At 41.6% G+C, this 19,576-nt stretch overlaps 1 protein-coding gene across 6 annotated transcripts in view; it reads left to right on the plus strand.

Moving 5' to 3' along the window:
* The window catches only part of CTNNA3 (catenin alpha 3), a 427,746-nt gene that overhangs the window by 276,296 nt on the left and 131,874 nt on the right, over positions 1-19,576 (plus strand). The window lies entirely within an intron of this gene.

Raw genomic sequence — 19,576 nt, forward strand, 5'->3', positions numbered from 1 at the left:
ACCAAATGATAAATGCAAATCCTTAAGTAATCTGTTCATTTCCTCTGTGGTTAACACAGAAATGATTAATAGTCTGCATTGGTTGGGAGTTCTTAAAAATTGCAATTGCAAAGGTATGCTGCTCTGCTGCTCTGTTTCTGAAACACCTGATTGAATGAGCAGTTGTAATGTGAAAAATTTGGCATAATTTACTCTAAAATAGTACCTATTTTGACCTTTAACTTGAAATTCACCACTTGATTTGGGTTTTGTGTAAGTGAACAGTAAAGTATGAATTCTTCTGATTATCACCAATTTAAAAACTTGAACTTTCATCTTAAGGAAATGAATGAAAAAAAGCACAGCTACAGACACACTTTTTCTAAGATATTAAGTACCAAAAATGTGTTCACTCTGTCATGTTCAGAGTTACAGATATAAACTTCAGCATAAATGGTTTAGAGCAAAGATTTTAGTGATTCCTGTGAATCTGATCTGTGTTGCAGCCTTGAGGCTGCATAATTTCAAGATCATTAGTTCTTTGAAGAACACTGTACTTTACACAGTGGCATAAGTATTCTTACCCTTTTGTGGTAATGTAGTTGAAATAAAAGTTGAAGAGCAAATATTAATATGTTCAATAGCAGGCTTGAGAAGTCCATTTTATGCCTGTTGAATAAATGTGAGTCTTGGAGAAATGAAAAATATCTGTCAAGGAAGTGTGATGTTCTGAAAATGTCACAAATCAATGTTTTCTCTTGAATAATTCAGTTTTGATGTCTGTTTTTAAAACTTGAAGAGTTCTGTGTTTCAGATCACACTCTTAGGTGATTTAATGTGTTCCTGGATTTGTAAGGAAGGCTTTTTCCATCTTCTTTGTTTCTCTAGGGGTCAGGTGCACTTTTATAATGGATTATTATGCATCCTGATACAGCTTTTTAATTGAAATTGAAACCTCCATATCTGATACCAGGATAAAATCTAATTTTGACTAAAATATTGATTTTTTTCTTCACAGCCATTTAAATTTCTAGGCTTTTAATTTCCTATACTAAAATGAAAGTTTCTTGGGTTTATTTCTTTCCTTTTTGTTTAACCTCAAGGTAAACTGGGATGAATTAGTTGATGATTATAGATCTGACTAAAAAGAGAATGTGGAATACACAGAAGATTATATTACTACTAATGGTGTGTTCATTGTGCAGGATTTGCTGCTTTCTTAGATAAGGACCATGCCCCGTGAAAGCAATTTGCATTTTGCCTAAGTAAGAAATAGCAGATTAGGGCTCCTGCATTTTTTCATGCCATATCATTTAAAAACATCCCATGGGGAAAATAATTATCTCTTAAGTTCCCTGTGAAGCATGTCAGAATGGGGAAATTCACATGCAGAACTCCCCAATGCTCTTAAATCTTCAGAGTGAAAAGAAAGGTATTTTATGTGCTTTACAAAATATTTCTTGAAGGAAGGCATGGGCATGGATTGAAATCTGATATAGTAGAAATAAAAGAGCCTCCCCATCCCTAATGCCCCAAAAAGCACCAACCAAAAAACCCCCAGCACTTACAGAAAACACCTTGGAGTTTTGCAGATTTGACAGCAAAACTTCCTATGGGGCACAGAGGAAAAGGCAGCTACAGAATTGGCAAACACTTCAGGAAAGCCTTTTGGCTTTTGTTACATTAATCATACATCATACATCTCATCTATTGTAGGTAAAATTTAGAGGGTTGATTTTGAACCTTCTTTTTTCTGTTTTGTCAAGTGAAATTATTAGCAAATATTTTGACTGTTCAACAAATGAAATAAGCTGGACATTTATATTGGAGCCAATGCAAAGCACATAATGATCCTGGAATGCTATGAATGTTTCATGAGAAATTAATTTAGTGTTAAATCAGTAATAATAGAAAAAATTAACAGCTGGTTGCATATGATTTGATGAAGAATTGTTTCTGTTCATGTAACTCGCTGTTGGTTGGGAGAATTGGGTGTTGTCAGGTGAGTAAGATCTCCAGTGTCACTTCCCTTGTCACCATGTTACTGTCCTGCTGTGCCAGCAAAATCTTGACTTCAGCTGAGTGCATGGGAAGGGAAAGAACCAACAGAAGCAAACAAGCTTTTGTTTTCAAAAGCAAGGCTATAAAACTGTAGAACTGTTTTGCTGATACCCATTTTGGGTTTGTTACTCGTGCTTCAGTTCAGTGGTGTGTTTGGGGAAGACTGTGGTGGCTCTAGCAGTCCTCTGGAATACCTGAGAGATGGTAAACCTGTTAACGTAGAGAAGGAGAACTATCCTGTGGGAAACCAGAGACTAGCAGATGAGAATCTGCTTTCTCTATCTAAATTCTTCATAGTTTTTAACATTTTTGTGGTCTAAGCAGCTTTCAAATCCTGAGCTGCTGCTTTTGAGAAGAATGTCCTTGAGCCTAAAGCTGGAGCAGTTGTATCAAAATGGAGATCAGGGGTGGGTGGTCTTAAGGAAAACAGCTAAGATCATCTTCAGTGTGTCAGAGGGCTCACCTAGACACTTCTTGTTAGCATAAAGGTCTCTGGAGAGTTGTAAGGAGCAGGGGGTTTGGGATATTTTAGAAGAACTGTATCTGAAATAGTGAATTTTATGCTCACTTCCTTTGAAAGGGAGCTCTCATTGGAGCTTGCTGCTAGTTACCAGAGTGGTACAGGGTAATTACTGGAACATCACATAAGGAAGGAAAATGCAAGAAAAACACACCAATGATCATGGCTTAGCTTAATCTTCAGATGGTGATAAAAAAAAATGTTGAAAGTAATTTGATCCCCTGGAAAATTTTACCAGATTTTTTAAAGAAGAGGTGTAAGCACTGATATAAGCAGAACCTTGGATCTTAGTATTTTGGTGAGCTCTGTTTTTCTTGGAAGTACTGAGAGATAGATAGATAGATAGATAGATAGAAACCATCTGGTTATAAACTGAGGTGAGAAGCAATTCTGTGTAACTAATGAAAAGCGCGTAACACTTGGCACAGTTGTGAAGGATTCAGCCATGATTTTGAATGCCATCTTTTCTTGCTGCTTAGAACTTAATATGCTGCTAGTAGCTTTTAATACTGCCTGGTATGTGATAAACCAGCATGTAGCAGCGTGGTGCTCAGATGTTGGTCGCTGCTGCCTAATGCCCAGCAAGCGCCTCCTGTGGAAAAGCCGCTTGGGTGAGCATTCAGGCGAGGCACTCGAGGCCACGCACCACACTCAGCACGAGAGCTCAGCAAAGAGAGGCAGCAGGGCCTTTGTGTGGTCACTTCCAGCGAGGTTTATTTCAGCACCCCAAAGGGAAGCCAGAGACAAAAGACAGCCCGTGTGCTCTACACAAGGTTTAAGTAGGGGAGGGCGCGGGGCAGCGCAAAGGGCAGCACAAAGGGCATTGCCCTGCAGGGAAGATGGGGCCACCAGGGATACCACAACCAGTGAGGAAACAGGGGAAGGAGAAACCACGAGAATTAGGAACATATGGGGAACGAGAGCTGGGGTTGCGAGGCTCCATGGGGAAGTCTTCTCTTTCAGCCTAGGTAGAGACTCTCTGGTATACAACCCTCTCCTCCTGGGGATTTCCCTGAGGGCTTCAAAGGATTCCACACCAGGAAATACAGAAGGTGATTTTTTGGCTATGGTGGTAAATAAATCACTGTGGCAGTTCAGGTAACATGGAGAGAGGTATTGGAGTAAGGAAGGTGCTGAGCTGATCAGTGGGAATAGATTTATACACATCATGTTTACAGACCACCGAAATACTGATCTGACAGCTGTCTTGAACACTTTGTATTTGGCTTGTCCAGCATAATTCATCTGTTTCTTCAATGCCAACATGACAGTCTGGAACTGACTGCTATATTTTGGTATTATAGAGCTGTTTCTCTACTGACACACGTGTACCTGCAGCGAGGAGAAGGGCAAAAAACACCAAGCCTTGTAAGAAATCAGCCCCTGCAGCCTTCCTTTCTTTGAATTTGAATAATTTCAGCACCGCTGTAGTGATGCTTTCTTTCCTATCTTGCTAGCAGAGAGTATTAAGCTTGTCATGTGTCTTTCAGTATCATGTGAAAAGGTCTGCATTTATCAGTAAATTCAGAAATGCCACCGAACCAAGAGCTGAGGGATTGAGGGTTTTTTTGGAGAGTGTGTGTGTTTGCAGAAGGGATCCAGGCAAAGCATCTCCATTTCAGTCCAGCAGCCACGTGCATTCTCTGCTCTTCCAAGTACAGCAGTGACCTCCAGTTTGGTGCAAAGTGTCATGGAAACCTTCAGCAGCCCAACGGTGACAGCTCTGTGCCCCACACCCAAAAATCCAACTTGACAAGCTCTACTTCCCAAGCAGGGCTTGTATGCTCTCTCCTTGCTTTCTTAGAAAATGATTGTGACTTTGTTATGCTTTATAAGTTTTGATCAAGCTTTCATGTGAATGTCCTGTAATTTTTTTTTTTCTCAAAATTAAACATTGTGTTTTTCTGTTATGAAAATGGATGGAGGAATTGAGCTCTTCCTTTGAGAAGAGCTAAAGAATTCTTTCCATGGATTTACACTTAAATTGTCTAGCCTTTTTTTGTTGATACAGATAAATGGATATTATTTCCTTCTGTGTAATTTTCTAGGAAGTAGGTAATAGCAAACATGAAAATTCTTGCTCACAAAAATGAGATTTGATAGCTAATCAGTGGGCAGGATCTTTTGATGTGGTGCATTTTTCAGGTATTGGAGTTTAAGTGTGTATTTTATAATGCTGTGGATTTTTGAAACTAGCAGTTCATATTTTCTGTGTATTTACTCTTTCATGAGAGAAAAATCAATCATCCATTTTGTTATTTGCTCTGGCACATTAAATAGTGGGGAACATTGAAGAAGATTTTTTTTCCTTAGCCTCATAAAGACTCTTCACCAACATCACTTTAATAACCACAGTTTCATTTTCTTGCTTGAACCATCTTTGTGGCATCTCCTTTTATCCGTATTAATACAATTTCCTTCAGATACAGGGCAGAAGTAATGGGGGAGAACGTGGTAAATCAGTGAGTTCTCTACCATCTGCTTTAAAAGACAGACAACAGATGTTAGTAATCCAACAGTGTCGGACTTCTTAGGTATCATCTCCAGCCTTTCAGTGGAGAATTTAATTAAAAGTATGTATTATGCCCTAGTGATACTATGTCTGAAAAGAAAGTTACTCTGGTGAAATGATGGTTTTCATGTAGGTTTTCACCATGTTGCAAAGTTCACAGACAATGCTGCTGAAGATGAGGATTTCATCATTAACCTTGGTATTTATGGTAGACTTCTTGAGCACTCCTATGTTTAGTTCTTTCTCATGCATCCTGGTTCCACGACCACTTGGTGTGGTTTACAGCGTCAGTGCTGTGGGAGACTTCCCTCTCTCCCTGCTCCTGAGCTCTCATTTCTGCCCTTCCCTCATGAGTAGCAGTAGCAGTGCCACAGCTACTCAGCAGTCTGGGTCAGGAAACTGCTGTGAATCCACCCAGGGAGCAGAAGGTTAGGTTTCCTTCAGGTCAGCTGCCCAGTGCAGTTTGCTGTGTGGATGCCTGAACTGAAGGAAGGGAGTGAGGGCAGTCTAGAGGAGCTGCTGCTGCTTTTGGTGGCACTGCAGACTCACTGGCTGATGCCAGCTTGAGCTGGCAGTGGCACAGCTTTGGTGACAGAAGGCAATGCCCAGGATTGGTGGAGAGCTGTTGTTGCTGCTTCCCAGGAGACATTGTGTGGCAGAAGTTGTTAGTCTAGTCCTCAGTGGAAGCCTTGCTGTGTGACCCTGTTTGGATGGATGGTGCTCTGCACTGTCACAGCAGTGCAGTGTTCACATGAAGGGCAGTCTGCACTAAAGGGGCGTGTACAAAACCAGATGTCTGGCTATATGACAAAGACTGAAAGTGGTACAAGGAAAAGATCTTTTTCATATCCCCTAGCATAATGTACTGACACTAGTATTTACAGGACATTATCTTGCTCAGTTTATGGAAATGGAGGTTTGTCATTTTCAAAACATTGTAGCGAGCTTATTGGGATCCTATGAATCCTAAAGCTGTGGAACACCAGAATGTGTTGGAAGGCACAATACTTTATGCTTCTGTACAAATAGATGTTTACTTTGGTTTGAACTTCTCTAATAAACAGTTTGAAGGGGGGGAACCTCCCCTCCCACTGTTACTCTTAGGTTTCCCTGAAAGTCTCGTGCTGGCTGTGACTGCTTGGCTCACTTATGATAGTACTTGGAGAGAGAATAATTAACTACAAAATGCCTTGAGGTTGTTTTCAGTCTTAACTTTCATCTTCCAGCATCTGTTGTGTTAGAATAGAATCCTCAACAAATTCTCACTTTGTAATATTAAACAAAAATACAAACCCTGAGGAGCCTCAGCTTCTGTAGCAATACGGAGGCTATCCTGTTTTATCCTCTTCGTGCCTCACCTGTAGTCAGTGTACATAACACATGAGACTGATTGAGATTTTAAAGTTGCTGGAGGGCATTTGCTATAGATTCATATCGCACCAAAGTGCCATGAATGTTTTATAAACAATTTGTTTTTCTCTTTGCCTTTAAAACTTGAAAGTGTTTTTCCTAGAAAGGTATTTTTTTTACCTCCTCAACTTCATCCTTCTTTTCTGGATTTATAAGTTAGAGATGCTACATTTCATTGGTGACAGTCTACAGCAAAATGCCAGGAAGGGAAAGAATGGCAATAAAATATCATTATTAGAGATGTCTTGTAGTAAAAAAACCTTCTGAGTCTGGGGAGGAGGGTAGGAAAGCTTAGAGTAGTACAAGACAGCAAAATAATACCACTGTTAAGAGATAGAGTCTTACATGGTTTTTGGAAGAGAGGGATGGGCAGCAATAAAGAGTCAAAAATTTAAATGGCTGTAGCATGTAGTATTAGAGAGGTGTAAATAGCACAGGCTGACAAGGGAATTCATTGCTCTTGTTGAAGCAAGGAGCTAAAATCACTGATCCATGAATCCATCTGACATGGCTTTTTCTGGGACATTTTGCATCTCTGTTACCAGCTTTATATCTAACCTGGAGATGTTTCCCAGCTGGAATACTGGCAGTGTGATGGGGATTCTTGTGGATGCCCAGCACCCTGCAGTCACCTGGGGATGTAGATGAGGAACAGATGGAAGCACTTAGTCTGGCAAGCACTTAGGGAGGTGGATGAGGTACACACGTGTCTGGTGTAGCTGCACTGATGACAGGATGGGCTGCATGGTCCACGTTCTTGTGTGTGCCTCTGTGTCCCAGGAGCTGCAGCTGTGGAACAAACTTTCTGGAGATTTCTACTGCCTTCTGCATGAGCTTGAAAGCAAAGGCACAGCAATTTCTTTTTATTCCCTGCACATGATTCCCTTGCCCTTTGTGCACGGTCAGACCTCAGTGATTTGGGGAAATTCTGGCACAGCTCTGAGGGAGGGTGTTAAAGGAATCATGTGGATGTGGTCCTGCCTGGGCCAGACTGACCCCCAGCAGTCCCTTCCAGCTGCTGCCATTCCATCAGTCTGTGGAGTATCTGACCTGGAGAGGGGCGAAAGCACAAATCTTACAAATGTTGGTTGATTCATGTCTCTGTATTGTAAAATGCAGGCGAACCCAGTGGGAAGAAATGCTGATGTCTGACTCCAGTTCAGAAGGCTGAATGATTTCTTTATTATAACTATGCTATAATACATTAATATACTATTTAAAGGAGATACTAAAACTACAAACCTGCTTTTTCTAACTCCCAACTCGTGACCCTGTTCCCGAGAGTCCAGCCACAGGTGGATTGGATTGACCATAAGGCTCAAACAATCCTCACCAGAATCCAATCAAGCAATCAGCCCAGGTAAACAATTCTCCAAGCACATTCCACATGAGAAAAACAAGGAGCAGAAATAGAAATTGTTTTCTCTTTTTCTCTCTGTGCACCTCTATGAAAAATCCTGAGAGAGTGAAGAATGTCTTTGTGACATCTCTGAGCTTCCAGGATTCTAAAAAGAGCTTTTAAGTGGTTTTATAACAGTGTAATCAAATTCAAGGCAATGGATGACTACCCTTCTTGTGTTTTCATGATTTCTGAGTGCAAACTACAATGCTATAATGTCATTAAATGTGGCAAAGAGAGGTAACGTGATCTGCAAGGGGATTTTCTGTGTTCCATTTTGCATTCATATTTGCAAAAATATCTAGTAATTTGACTGCCTGCTTTATTAAATTCCTAATTAAAAGTAATTAGGGAAAGTCACAGCAGCTTTGAAAGTAATAGTAAAAGTAGTAAGTACAGCAGCAGTTTCCTTCCTGTATTTCTTAGATGATTGTGTGTTGTTGTTGACAAGGAGGCAGAGTCTTAATTTGCTATTCTGAGTTAGAAAAGCTCTGTTTTATGTCGTAAAGCTTTTGCTACTATTGCAAATAGAGTAATTTCAGGTGTTGTTTACCAAGCTAATTCCCCCCCAGTATATCTAAGTGATGAATTGATAGGAATTAAAGTTCAGTTTTCAGATAAAGTCATGCCATGATGTGTATTTTGGGATTGTAGTTCTTTCAAGACTACTCTTAGGATTTTGTAGGCTACACAGGCAACTTAATGTGTACTCGTAGATAGTTTTGGATTTGTTAAGAGCTCTATAAAAGTCTTTGGTGGTGTTGGTTTTCACATTTTATTTCCCATGTGTGCTGGTATTGGCATCCTAGCAGGAAAAGATGTGGACAATGTGTTTGGCTAGGATGCCATAACCTTACTCTGGATTTCAGCTGTTCCTTTCTGTAACTTCCTCGAATATTGAACTGTTATCCCATGTAGCTTCTGTTACCCAGGAACTGAAATGAGACCTGGCTAACAGGATGGTGGCTGTTGTCCTGTGCAGGAGCATTTGCTCTAATTGACCTCTGACAGTAAGAAGATGTGCGGTAGAGAGTGTTCTGACCACATGGCTATAAGAAGAACATCAGAACAAGCACAAATGACTTCGGGTGTAAAACCAGTGATGGAGCCCTGTTTTCCTGGGGTTGGCTGAATGTGTGTCTGAAGATGGGAATTCCTTGTTTTCCTTTTCTTGCATGCATGCTTCAAGTGTGGTTCTTAATTGCTGGCTGGGGTTAAACCACAACTACTGAATGTTCTTACTTAATGCTGCAAGCAGGCTCTTCCTATTGCTGGTCCTGCTGTAAGTGAAGACAAACGCATCACCTGAGTGTTATTCTGGCCATGATCCTGCTAGAGGAAGAACATCACCTGAGTGTTATTCTGGCCATAATCCTGCTAGAGGAAGAATCTGGTCTGCATGGGCTGTTGGCTTACTTGTCTGTTCACAGTTCCGTTGTGTTGAACTTGGAGCGAGTGTAGGTGTAGAAGAAGGGATTCCAAGTGACCTCACCCCTGAGAAGTCACAGTTGTACTAATTACCAAAGAAGAAGAGCAGCCTTGCCCTTAATGGGTCACAGCTGTGACTAAAAAAAAGTTAAGTGTGATAAAAGCAGTGGGTTGGCTGGTCAGAGGGATCCTAGAGGAAGAAGGCCTTGAGGAGGTAGAGGAGGCCTGAGGGAGAAGGAGCAATCCAGAGAGACACGAAGAAGAACAAAAGAGGGAAGAGAATTGATGCTGAAAAGACCTGCTGTGAGGCCAGTCTGGGTCTGATGGAGTTAGAGGCTGCTGTTGGAGGCTGCAGTCATAGTGGAGCCAGGTGAAAGCCTGCGGTCAGGCAGCAAGGAAATACTTGCAGCCATATTCCAGCAGGAACAGCCAGCAGACAGTCTCTCAGAGAAGCCAACAGCAGAAGTTTGCTGTAGTCAGAGGCAGGATGGCTAAGCTGTAAAGAAGAATAAACCAGGACCCTTTCACGTTGTTAACTGAGAGTCTGTGTCTTGGCTCATTTCTACCCCTAATGAGAGGTGTGCTGCAACAGGAGAGAGGAGCAGCTCGGGAAGATTGGGGTGTTTGTAGCCTGCAGCAAGGAAAGCCTTAGCTGCACCAGAGCTGTGGGAGTGTGATGTGTGTTGGTGGCTGAATGGCTTGGCCAGTCTGAGCAGCAAACCCAGCTAGGCCCAGTGGGAAGAGGTTTTATCCCAATGTAGTTGGTTCTGTTGGTGCTTTGATAGAGCATTTACACAGCCTAAGAAAACGTAGAAAAGGTTTACATCTTTAAAAAGCTTTGCTTTTTAAAGCAAAGAGAGACTTGGAACACAAAGGTAAATATGTTTATAGTGAACTGCAGGTAGCAGAGCTCCAGATCTGGGTGGAGCACTGTTGAAAATAAGATTTCCACTATGTTTTGTTTTGTTATTTTATACTCAAAACCATTATAAGCAGAATTCAGATTTTTTTTTAAAATTTTCCTCTTCTGTGTATCAGTAAGTCTTGAGTATTAATTTAACCTTCCATTTTAAGAATATGCTTATCTTGAAATCAAAATTTTGAGAATGCATTGCTCAAGGCTTGATAAACTTGGGTGAAGTGTTCTGTAGCTTTCTGAGCAGAATCTAATTGTCCCCATGTATACAGACTGTGGCTACAAGAAAGTAATGGTTTAGTTAAAGCATTCAAACTGTGGCTAAAATTATTTAAAGTAATTGCCCAGTGCTACGATTTGCTGGATCCTAGGTGAGATCCTGGATAATGAGTGTATAGCTAATATAAAAAATACAGTTGGAGGAACAGTGGTTTTTTAAATTGAGTCAAAAATGCACTTTTGGCTCTTGAAATAAACAGGGAAATTTGTGCAATCCACCCCCATACCTTTGAATATCCTATCCAAAACATTCCCTGGGTCACTTACAGACACTATTCAAAAAGGCAGAAACAGGAATGTTTATTCTTCTTACTTGAGTTTCAGTACTGCAAAATAAAGTGAAATTAACTGAAATTATGGTTCCAAGCAAATCAGACACCTGAAATCTGACCTGCAAAAAAAGCCCAGCATTTTTGGGGATCTGCTGTCTGCTACACTTGTCAGGTGAGGTGAAGTAATCTCTGGAGGAAAGTGCTTTTAGATGCACTTAAGAATCAGTCTGTAAGTGTTCAGCCTGTTCTGATGTCTGCCTCCAAAAAAACAGAGTGACTGTTCACCCAAATGTAAATACTGAATATTTAACTGCGCTCTCAGTTCTTTTGTGCTTTTGTGACATTTTAAACTAAAATAATGGAAATGTTTGTTTTGTTAAAGGTAACTTTGTGTGCCTTTTCGGTAGAAGGGTTTCAAATTCATTCAGAAATGTGCATGTAGTCCCTAAGTAAAGCCAAAACACAGATGTGTACAGGGCTAGGAAGAACTCTAGAGGACTGCTTGGTGTGTGTGGGTTGGGTTTGGTTTGGTTCCTGAGGAGCACATCGTGCCTCTCAGCAGGGCTAGGCTATGCTGGACGGTTTGCTTTTGAGTGAAATGACACAATTTGTTTTAATAAAATACAAAAATCTTATCCCAGTGTAACAATAACATATTTCTATGTATCACTGGCCACCACTGCCCAGACACCAGGAGACAAAACCGTGCCGAATTTTGTCTTAATTTCTTGCCTGGTGTATCAGATCAATAATTGTAGAATTGCTGGGTTACCCCCTTGCCCACAGTTCTGTTCGTTCTTCAGGGATTGCTTTATCTGTGTGCTCTTAATTTAGTCACAAGTTCCTTGGCCAGTAGCTTCTAATAACCATGTAGAAGTTTAATCTTCCTTTAATTGTTGGTATTAAGAAGGCTTTTGCTAGATTTTAAGGTGAGGTAATATAACTATTTGTTCACTGATGTTTTTTGCAGAACTTCAAGTTGCCTCATATTCTCAGAACAAGTAAACTCATATATAACTTATCAAACTTATTACCAAACATAGCCAAGTATGTTCAGTGTTAAACCACGTGCTCGAGTAAGAGCCCTCCTTCCTGATTTTAAATTGTCGGGAAGGAGAAAGAATCTTAGTAAGTTCCTTACATACTAGCTGTACCAAAGTAGAGATTGCAATTAGGACTTTGAAATTTTATCTTGGGTCATAATTTGTCTTGTTTTCACCACTGCATTTAGTATTTTAGGGATTGCCGAGTTCTTATTGTGTCGTTGTTTCTTGTTGGACTTTTGAGTCTCTCTCTGAAGCAGTAGGTGTCTTAATCTTGAACATAATGTGGAACTTCATGGTCATGTACCACCTGTACACTTACCTCCTCATAACTATCAGGATTAGATAATGCTGCTGAGGTCACATTTTCTGGGATGTTGTGAGGACAGGAGTGGGCTGTGGATGGAAATTCTCCTATGTTCAGAAATGGATGAAAGGTTCTTGTGGAAGTACAATCTTGCTTTGTCTTCATATGTCACTTTTGATATAATGATTAAATAATCTCCCTTTACTCTGCATCTGCTTTCAGCTGTTTCCAGTGGGGTTTTCGAATTTACAAAACAATTCAAGTAAGTTTTATTAACAAATATAGCCAGTAATTTATTTACTCTTGGAATGCACTTAGCCCTTAGGGTAGAATGTGTCTGTATTGTCTAGAGCTGTTATCAACATGACCTCAATTTTATTTATTTATATTGACTGAAATGCATTTCATTATTAAATATGTTGTATACAAGATATTCAGCTTTCAAAGCTTTAAATTGTTATGGGTTTTTTGTATCTGTGTTTCTGCAATTGCTTTATAGGCCAGATGCCAAAGCAACAGTGTCACATATCCTTGCAACTTTTTACCATTACAGTGGGGTTTTTTGCTTCCAAGTTTGTTTTTTGACTTAGTAGTAAATAGATACTCTTTTTTGCAGAGGTTGGTTATATCTGGATATTTAAGCTCTGTCACTGTGTTAAGAGAAGTACAAGGCTCAGCGTGGCAGAGGTTCCCCACGATTTGGTGTTAAGAGAACAAAAATAGCAGAGTGCCAGCATGTTTCTGTGGTTTCTTTAGCAGAACCATTCTGTCCTAGTAGTGACCTAGGAAATCCTGTCACGGTGTTTGCTGCATTGTTTACATTCTGTTACCTTTTCCTAGATTACCCTGGGGAAGTGTGTCACTCTTGCCCTAGAAGGAATTGATGTCAGTATTTATCATAGAATTACTCTGTAACTGCATTTCAGAACAACAGTAGCTCAGGTTGGAAGGGACCTTAGGATGTCTACAGCCTTTTGCTCATAGCTGTGTGTTTCAGTGCTCAATTTCAAACTGAACTCTGACCTTTCTCTAAACTTAGACTGGTTAAGAGTTGAAAGTCCAAGGGTGGAGACTGCAAAACTGTTGGGGCAGCTTGTTCCACAGCTTGACTGAACTTGGTGTGAAGTTGCTCCTGTGTGCACCTGTGCCATCTCTCCTCAGCTCCTCCCTCTGTCTGGTTGCTGTCAGAATACCCTTCCACCATGGCTGTGAAGAGCCTGCCTGTGCTGTTTCTGTCATCTCCTGTGTGTTGAAGGGTTACTCTTGGGGCCCTCCGAAGCCACCTTTTCCCCAGGCTGAAATAGCTCACTTCTCTCTCCCTTCTTTGCAGGGTGAGAGCTCCAGCCCATAACCTTCTAGGTGACCTTCTGTTGGCCTTACTTATTGTTGTCTCTGCTGTATCAGCGAGCCCCAAACTGGACAGAGTTTTCTAGGTGTGATCCAGCAAGTGTCACCTCTTCCTCTGCACCGTGGCCATGCCCTTTGAGCGCGCTGTGCTGTCAGCTTTCATTGGGGAATGCTGCTGACACGGAGCAGGGTGTCAGGTCCTTTTCCAGCAGAGCTGCCCCCCAGCCAGCTGCTTCCCCGACTATGTCATGATGAGTATGTTACTTCACCTCAGCTGCAGGACTCAATTTTAGATGTTCAGGTGATCGTTTTTGAAAGAAGGAAGAAAAACCTCAGGTTCTCTTCCATCAAAACCAGCTGGGCACGAGTTTTCTTCCTTACAGTCCCAGGCAGTGCAATTTCTTCTGTGATGTAGCATGAGGTACTTAGTTTACTAACAGCTTGGAAAAAAATCCACCTTCTAAAAGCTCAGAAACCAGTTTTCTGTGTTCTGTTGTGTTACCCATGTACATACCTCAATTAATCCTGTTCAGATATGCTTAGAAATTGGTCACATTACATGATTTAATTGGGGTCAGCCTAAGATGCACAGAATAGTTTTGATATTAAACAAAGGCATGAATTCTGATCTCTAGAAATGACAGACTCAAATGACACATTGATGTACTGTTCACCTTGAATATGACCATCCTGTTATACTTCCTTTAGCAATAAAATATGGAGCTACAAAGTTTCACCTTACTGTAGCAAAACTCTGAAGTTCCAAAAGGGGTTTTTCCTGGGGTGAGCTCTTTCAGCTTTGCTGTGGTAGCTTACACTAGGGCAGAACTGACCCTTCTGTTCTTGGACATAAATTTCTCAAGCATATTTGAGAAATATTTGACTGAACTTGGCTCTGCTGTTACTGTCAAGTTGTATTTGCCCACCTAATTTTGTTGGAAATTAGTCTGCTGGATGTGCAAGTGAATGTAAAGCTGGGTGGCCAGCTCCTGTCATCCGAAAAGAAAGATAATCACCAAACAAAATCCAAGCTATTAATTAAGGTATTTTTCTTGTTTGGGTTAGAGGGGCTAACAGTTTTTGGTATTCAGAATGTCTTTAATTTCTAAGAAATTTCTAGTTTTCTTCTGCTGTAGTCACTGCCGTAGCAGACATTTGCCATTGCTTCTTTCTTTTTTAATTGAAAGACTGTAAAAGTATTGTCTTGTAATGTTAACCCAACCCTGCATATGTACTTTTTACTCCTCCTTTTGGCTGACCTTGGGCTGGAGGATTTATCCTTCCCTCAAGGCACCATCTCACTGAACACTGCTTCCCTGCCTCCTGTGGCAGGATGGACGTCTGCTGTCCCCAGATTGTTACTTCTGCAATGAAGGAGTAACTGTGCCAGTCTTGAGCTGACTGTGTGAATAGTGTCCAGGTGTGGGTTTGTGGGCCTGTAATGGTCTTGGTGTTTCGTTTTTCCACCCCCACCCCATCGTGCACCCTGTGTTAGCCCATTGTGCACAGGGGTACGTTCCTGAAAGCTTCATGTCCTGTGCATGCCTCAGATTCCATTTTCATTTACCTGTATTTTGATGTAGCAACTGGTTGTTCAGAAGTTAGTAGAAGGTAGGATCTTATTACTGTCATCATTTTGCGGTGTCCTCAAGCTTCTCTCAACTTGTGTAATCACTGTGCTGTTAAACTTCAGACTGGTTTTCATGTGATGGAGCATACAGAGTATGATGTATTCTGTACTTGATGAGGACATATGGCTATTACTGCTGTGAAGCTAATAATAGCACATGCTGTCCTCGCCTAGGTTGTGCTCACAAGTCCAAGGATTTATTTGAAAACTGGTGGCTTAGCTCCTAGTGAAATGCCCCAGCAGTGAGCAGGAGTAGTAGCAGCTTTCTGGTAACCTGAACTGTGATATTTGTGTGCAGGAATACAAATGGGGAAAAAGTAATAATGGAATTTGAACAGCCTAATATACTGTAATAAGGTAGAATAAGGCTATATTTAATTAGCCAGTGACAAATGTTAACCTTATTTTAGATCAGGAAGCAGTGGTGAAACAGGGACTTCTGATGAGCTTTGCTCTCATCGTTTCTTGAGGCCAATTCAAATAAATCTACACCACTAATGATAGTTGGAGTGAAGTAGGAAAGCTAATAAACCTCATGAAGCCTAAGAAAGTGACATTCTCAACTTGGTCTCTTGTTGGTGAGTCTGAGTATGACCCAGTGTGAAGTTTTCTTTTCCTTTCTTGATTTTTTTTTTCCTTCTTTTTACAGGAGAAGAGGGTTTAAAGTCTCCCTTTTACTTGTGTGATAATGTATGTCTTCAAGTTTGTTGGGCTAGATTGAGAGTACACAGTGTGAGCCATGCGTGTGGATCATGGCTTTGGGACAGTTCCAGCTAGAACAGAGCTCACATTAGATCTGTGTCTAGCCATAAGTCTCGTACCTTGATGTGGTTCCCCGGCAGGACAAACACATACGGGGTCTGGAGTGTGCTCTGCAACTTAGATATGGCAGGATTTGGTTTTCATTACTATCAGTCTGAATTGTTCTCTGGTATGCTTTTCTGAGTTGTTTCCACACTTCTGGAAGCCATGTTTATCCAAAGTGAAATTAAGTCTTTCCTTAATGGGACATTAAGGCTTAGAGCAATTTACCAGGGGAACAATAGGGAACAGTGTCACCTTTAATGTTCAGTTCAGGATTAGCTGCCTTTGTGCAGGATGGACCCGATTTCACTTGTAGCTGTAAATTTCCTGAGGGTAGCCTTAGGTAAATGCTCTGGTTTGTGTTGTTGAGGTGGTTTTAGAGGTGATAGTTTGCAGCCCTTGTGCAGCCTCAGCCCATAAGATGTGCCAGTGCAGTCTCTGTGCTGTTAGGGCAGGGTGCCCACCTGGGCTGTAGTTACTGCAGGCTTCAGGACTTTCTTTCCAGAGATATTTGGAGTCATAAGGATTTCCAAATGCACCCATCTGATAAAGTTTGCTACATGCTGTAACAGTTTTGATGATCTTTCCAAGCAGTTCACCTCTTTATTGCATGTGGTAAGACAAAAGTTGGTTCTTTTTATCTTTGGTGAGATAAAGGATGCTGGCTCTGATACTGGAACAGCTTTTTGCACTGTCTCATTGTTACTTTTGGCAGAGCCAACCTGGTAAATCTGCCAAAACAAAGAAGAAAATGCAATTAAAAAAAGACTATTGTATTTGAGCAGAAATAGAGTTTGACTTTCACTTAATATCTAATTAGGGGCTTAAACAGAAAAGTTAGAAATTACCTGTTCAGTATTTCAGTCTTGATGGACACATTTTAAAACCTAGTGTGTTTAAAACTAGTTTAAAAACTAGTTAGTGTGGTAAGTCAGAACAGGACCAATGTGACCTAAGAATTATCAAGGGGAAATTTTGAGCCCCTGGCTTAGTAAAATGATCCTGTGAAAATGGATCAAGCGTGATAGGAATGAAAACAGTCAAAGCCTCAACTCCTACAAATTTCTTAATTTTAGAAGTGTTGGGGAGGCTGCTGTAGAGCTGAACAGAAGTGGGCCTTTATGTATTGCACTGTCTGTGGAAAGTTACGTATCTTGGGTATTGCTATTGAAATAGAGAAACTGGAGGTGATACCTTGTATGCAACTGTACAGGGATAGGCACTGAATTGAGTTTTTGGGTGTGCTGTGCATCCTAACAAAATGTATAATTTGGACAAAAATACATGTGCTGACTGCTTGAAACCTGCTTTCCAACGTTTTCAAATGTTTAGAGTTAGAATTGCAAGAATTACTGTAGTGGTTTTGGTTCGCCAATTTGAGATTTCCCGGCCAATGCAACAAATAATGTGGTGGGCTGAGTGCTGGCTAAATGCCAGTGCACTCACTAGAATGTACTTACTCATTTCCTGCTGTGAGATAGGATGAGGAGGGAGGCAAAGCAGGCTCAAAACTTCAAAAGGGTATAAACAAAACGGTATTACTAGTTTTTAACATTAATTTTTAACAGTATTATTTAGTTATTAATAGTAACTAAAATAAAGAATGATAAGAATCAAAATAAAACTTTTAGAACATTTCTCCTCTGCCCTACAATCTTTTCTTTCCTACTAACAACATACAGAAGCAATTCAGTCAGTTTATCACCTCTGGAATAATCTTTCTTCAGTTCACTTAGGGAGAGGAGTGTCCCTTGCCGTGCCATGGAGACTTCTCCACAAGGAACAGTTCCCTCGTGGCTTTTAATTTTCACGGCTAGCAGCTGCCTGGGAGTCTGCAATTGTGAAGTCCCTCCCATCTTTTTGCAGCTTTCTCACAGCTGTGTTTATGGGCCATGTCAACTTATGGGGTGCTATTTTAAGGATGAGCTGTTTAAGAGTAAAAGTTCTCTTTATCTACCTTTGAAATCATCTTCATCTCTGGGAACAGAGGTCTTCTCTCCCTGGGGGCACAGGGTGTTCATCACTCTTCTCTCTCTCTGTTCAAACTTCTCATGGGATCACAGCTACTTCAACATCTGCTTACTTTAGCATGGAGGCCTTTGCTCGTATCTTCAATTTGAATGCTTCATCCCACATACTTTTAAATGAGTTACAGGGAAAAAGAGTCTGATGTGTCAATTATATTCTTCTCCATAGCTTTACACGAGGATTTCAGCTTGAACTTAAGGCATCTCCCCATCCTCCTGCCATATGGAACTTGATTCTTTCTTTACTGACCTTGATGTCTTGTTGTTTCTCTACGTGTCTTCACTCTGTCCTTTTCTCTCGCTGAGGAAGGATTGAAGTTCTACAAGCCTTATTTGTGCACTGAAAGAGTTAAGATCTCACCTGGGACTTGCAGATGGTGATTCCTGCAGGGACGTGATCCCTGCCAGGCGATGGCCAGATCACACATGGTGATGGATCTTCAGGCCCCACTGGGGCTGTGTCAGAATCTCAGGGGGCCCAGGCTAGGACAGCAGCAGCCACTCTGGCCACGTGGCTGTTTTCCAGCCCCTGCTGTGTTCAATTCCAGCCGCGGGGTCGCTTTCTGCACAAGGCTGCAGAGCCACCTTGGGTTTTTCGGTGGCCGCACTGTGGGGAGGGCCAGGATCTTGTTGGCCAGGCTTAGACTCGGTGGCCGATGGTGTCCTCTCCCCCTGCCCTGCAGCTGCCCTACCTTGGCTGGGGCCCCGCAGCCTCCCCTGCCCTGCCCGGCCACCGGGCCAGGAGGGGGAAGTGAAGTGTTGCACTTCGGTGAGCGCGTTTTCGGGGCCCAGAGCACGCTGCCTAAAAAGGAGCTAACAAATAAAAAGCAAGGATGGGTCTCTGTTTGGACATCCAAAGGGTGTTTCTTCTAAGAAGGTCCAGGGACAAAGACAAAAACAGGGTGGAAGGCACAGGGTTAAATAAGGGGAAGAAGGGGTGGATCTGAGGGACAAGGGCCAATGGAAACAGGGGGAAGTGGTGCAGGGGAGGAGCAGTAAACCAGGGGAACCAACAAGGCAACAGTAGTGGAGCAAGGTGGCAAATGAGAGCCAATGGGGATTGGAAAAGGAGAGAACATTCTAGGGGGAATGCCAGCATGGAAAAGGGGGCTGAACATGGGTGACATCAACTGGAGGAGCCAATAAAACTTAAAAAATTAACATGTGCTTGCAGAGGCTTACGGGAGGGAGGCTTTTCTCACCCTAACCCTGAGGGGTGTTTCTCCTAGCCTGTTTCTGCCCTTCCAAGGTTGAAGCGCTGTAGTTTCTGTGGCTCCCCAGCCTCCACAGGGAAGAACTTCTCTCTCCAGATGCCAGAAGAAAGCTTTTCCTGGCGTTTCTTAGTTTTTAACATGTGTGTTCACAGGGGCTTGTTCAGCTTTTTAGTGGTTTAACAACGTGTCAGCCGTCAAAACTAGTCACTGTTTGGTGTTTTTAGACATGGAGGAAGCTCTCAGCAGCTCCTCTCAGAACAATCATTTCAATAGGTGGCTTCTTCCTGCCTCACCAAATGCCACTTAATGCAAAAGCAGCACAATTAGTAATTACAACTTGCATCCCCACTTTTATAAACATGTCCCCCAGCACATAGGTGCTGCCTGCTTGATTCCAGCCTTGATGCCTTTTGCTCTTGGCAGTATCA

Source organism: Vidua macroura, chromosome 8, assembly GCF_024509145.1.
Source record: "Vidua macroura isolate BioBank_ID:100142 chromosome 8, ASM2450914v1, whole genome shotgun sequence".
Taxonomy (NCBI): domain Eukaryota; kingdom Metazoa; phylum Chordata; class Aves; order Passeriformes; family Viduidae; genus Vidua; species Vidua macroura.